A 4,198-nucleotide genomic window follows, 5' to 3' on the forward strand; every position below is an offset into this window, starting at 1 on the left:
CTGACATCTGCCTGTTCACCTGGCTATGCTCCATTACATGGGGGACCTTGGTGCTGGAGTCTGCAAATTCCTTGAGCTATGCTGAGGCATGTGGTGGTGGGTAGGGTCCTGGTGTTGACTTTTGTCTGCTCCACCAACCCTGGAGCTCAGGACCTGTCATTGGTTTGCTGAGGTGGGGCTCGCTGCTGGCTTGCTGGGATGCTTCCTGTCCTGGACTGTGCTCCCCTTTTATCTGAGACAGATCTTTCCTGACAACCTTACAAGTTTCTTGGGCTAGAGGACATTTTCACCCCCCCCTTTTTTTTGCTGGTTTTGTTGTTCCAGGATTCACTTTGGGGCACTATTTTATGGTTGTTTGGAAGTAAATATGGGAGAGTTAAGGTTACTTCCTGCTTACTCTGCCATCTTGGCTTCCAGAAGTTCCCTGTCCTTTGTTTTTACACTTTCCTACATTTCTCGATTTATTCCCTCCTCCTCTCCCCTCCCAGAGAGCTAGGTCATAACAAAGAATTTTAAAAAGAGGGAAAAGTTCTAAATAATTGATCAAAAAAAAGTCTTACATTATATTCAGTGTTTCACACCCATCCTTCATTTCCCTCCCAGCTTCCCTCCTCTGAACTTTTTAACCATGCCCCTGAGTAGGATCCTTCCCTTTCTTCCCTTCTCTCCCTTTCATCTTTATGTCCATTGAGAACAAAACACCTCCCGACTCCATGAGTTTTCCCTGTCACCTATGCCAAAAATGTTCTCACCTCTACCATCTATCTTCGTTGGTTTCCTTCAAGACTCATTGCCAGTCCTCTCTTGGTCCAGACACCTTTCCTGGTCACTGATTATACTGTCCCTCTCCCCCTGCATTTCCACCCCAACCTGCAGATCTTTCCCCTTGAGATTATTCACATTATTAATACTCTATATAGCTTGTATGTACCTATTTACATTTTTTCCATTCCATTAGGATATAAACTCCTTGAGTATAGGGACTGTTTTTGCCTCTTTTTGTATTCCCATTGCATAGCACGTTCCTGGTACATAATGTGCACTTAGTAGATACTTGTTGATTGATTGATTGATTGAGTTACAGAGCTCTTCTCTGTAACTTTGTGGTAGCCTTTTTTAAGATCTTGCAAGTCAAGTCCACCTGCCCTACTGGATACCTCAAACTGGATGTCCCATAAACATCTTAAATTTGACGTCTAAAATGGAATTCATTGTATTTCCCCTCAGTTGCTCCCCCTTCCAAACATCTCTGTTATTGTCAACAACAACATCATTCTCCCAGTTACCCAGAGTCAAAATTTTTCATTCTTTCTTGCCATCCCCCAGATCCAATCTCTGGCCAACACCTACCATTTTCACCTTTGCAGCATTTCTCAAATATGCCCCTCTTCTTTTCTGACACTGATACTTCTCAAGTGTAGGACCTCATCACCTTATACCTAAATTATTACAATGGCTGCTGGTGGGTCCACCTGCCTCATGTCTCTTCCCACTCCAGTTCATCCTTTACTCAGCGGCCAAATTGATCTACCTAAAGTATAAATCTGACCCTGTCATCCTCCTACTCAATAAACTTCAGTAGTTCCCTATTGCCTCCCCCCTTAACTAGACAAAGACCTCAGGGATTTGGAAATTCTATGCAATATCACTAAGAATGCTGATGGCAGTGTCTGTCCTGGGAGCCAAGAGCAAACTGTTGGATACAGATTCACAGCTCTACAAAGAGCCAGAAAGCTATAACAGGGGAGCCTATAGAAAACTCCAGTCAAAGGAATTCCAGGAACTGTGACCTACTCCTTTGACACATATTCTCTCTCAGTTCAAGTCCACTTTCCCCTGAATTGTACTGGTGGGAGAGTGTGTCACAGAATTTTGGGGAGATGTTTTGTATCAACTGTTTTAATTGTGATAACTTAATAAATATCCCTTTATAAAAGTTAAGTCTGGCTGAATAATTGTTATCAGCTGAAAACTGATGGCATGAATTATACCATTTTAAGCTTATGAGTTATACTATGAGAAAAACAACCCTGTAAACATTCCAAGTTATCCCTGGATCCCTAATAAGAGGTATAGCAGCCATGCTCTGGGGACTGGACCTGCCAGTGGAGTTGAGCTTGAGAGAATAGCTCCAAGACTCTCCATTGGTGTGTGTGTGTGTGTGTATGTGTGTGTGCGTGTGCGTGTGCATGTACACACATAAGGTGTAGGGTGTCTTCAGGAAAGGCTAGTACCTCTGGTGTGAGGGCTGCTGAGCCCTTTTCAGGGCTGCTTCCCACCTTTGGTGCCCACCTAATCCACCTGACTCTTATCTGTGGCTCCAAGAAGCTATGGCATTGCAGCAGCCATACTGCCATAAACCATTTTGAGAGATGGGCTAAACCAGGTTGAGGCTAACCAAGGGGTCTCAAAGCTGTCTGTACCAAACATGAGAAGACTTCCCCTGGTGGAATGGTGGATGGGAACAATTTGTTCCAATGGCCATGAAGGCAACGGAAGCAGGTGCTATAGAGTGCTTAGAGCTTGGCTGGACATTGAAGATGCCAAGGTCATCTACAGCACTTTGAGCCATCATCAGTCATTTTGATTCTGTCCTGAAACTAGACTGTGATGACTGTGGAAGATAGAGAGAGGCCAACAACTTAAATTCAATTTACACACAAATCAAAAGACATCACCCATACCATTTTACCATTTTTTTTCAGAGCCAAACTCTGAAACACTAATGTAGAGAGATTCCCTTTATCTCCACACTCATCAACAATATAGTATGTATCCAATTAATCTAGAAGATATTGAAACAATCACCTCACTTAACACTATTGCCTCTCATCCTTGATAACTTCAAATATCATCTTTCTTTAATTTGGGAGGATTTTTTAAAATTCTGAACTTAACAAACACCAAATAAAGTATATATCTCCATATGTATAGTAGAACAGAAGAAGAAAATTACATATAAAATCATAAATCTATGTTCATTTTATGTATATAATATATTCAACTTGTAACCTGCAAAGCCAACCTTCTTATCTATGACCCATGTGGTCTTCCTTCTTTTCCTCCCTATGTATTTTTTTAAATACTTCAATGATACTTGTTTCCTTTTTTTTGTTCTTTATTTTTTTGAGGCAAATTTATCCCTGCTCCCCATTCTTAACCATGCCCCAGTTGAAACAAAAGCCTTGTAACAAGTAGGCATAGTTAAGCAAAATGAACTCCCCCAATGGCCATATCCAGATATATATGTCTACATCTTAACCTCTCTATCAGGAGGCAGGTAGCAGGCTTTATCATTGGTCCTCTGAAATTATGGCTGGTCATTCACTTGATCATAGTTCTTAAGTCTTTTGGAGTTTTTGTCTTTACAATGTTAGTACATTACAATGTTGTTATAGTAGAAATTGTTCTCTTATTTGGCTTTTTTCGATTTGCATTGGTTCGTGGAAGTCATCCAAGGTTTCTCTGAAACTCTCCTTTTAGTCATTTCTTACATCACAATAATAATCCATTATATTTATATACCATATTTGGTTTGGACATCATCTAATTGCTGGGAACTCCCATTCCTTCCAATTCTTTGCATTTAAAAAAATCAACTGCTACGAATATTTTTGTATCTGTGCCTCCTTTTCTTCTTTCTTTGATATCTTTGGGGTATAAGCCTAACAGTAGAATAAGCCTTTCTCTGGGTGAAGGGATATTCCATCTTTCCATCATCCAAGTTGATCCCAGAAAGCCACATGAGACTGTTCAATCTCAGTCATAGACCAGTTTGTCACTCATAGGCCCAGTGACCAGAGGTTCAGAGAGTGAAAGGAGGTGTTCCAGTCAGTCCTGAACCTTATTATCCTGAAATCATCTGAGCACTCACAATCCATCTTAGGGCACCCCCAATATGCCCAAATTGCCAATATAGACTTAGGAAAGATAACACAAGGATTATCTGGCCTATTCTTTCCACCACCATATCTGTAAACAAGCACTCCTTCGAACCACCTTCCTTTAACTATTTATCCATTAAAAACTGTTTTGACCCTCTTGATTCTAAGGCAGGACTATACACCCAATCTCTGCTGCCTCTCAGCCCCGGAACTTGCCCTATCCCCTAAGTCAGTAAAATGAAGCTCAACAGAGCCCCTAGCTTTGGACAGAGTCAACAGTTGCCATTCTTTCTTCAAAGTCCTAGGAATGGGGT

This window comes from Petaurus breviceps, unplaced genomic scaffold (genome assembly GCF_028583685.1).
Source record: "Petaurus breviceps papuanus isolate PSGF00001 unplaced genomic scaffold, PetGlider_PUasm1.0 91041, whole genome shotgun sequence".
Lineage (NCBI taxonomy): Eukaryota > Metazoa > Chordata > Mammalia > Diprotodontia > Petauridae > Petaurus > Petaurus breviceps.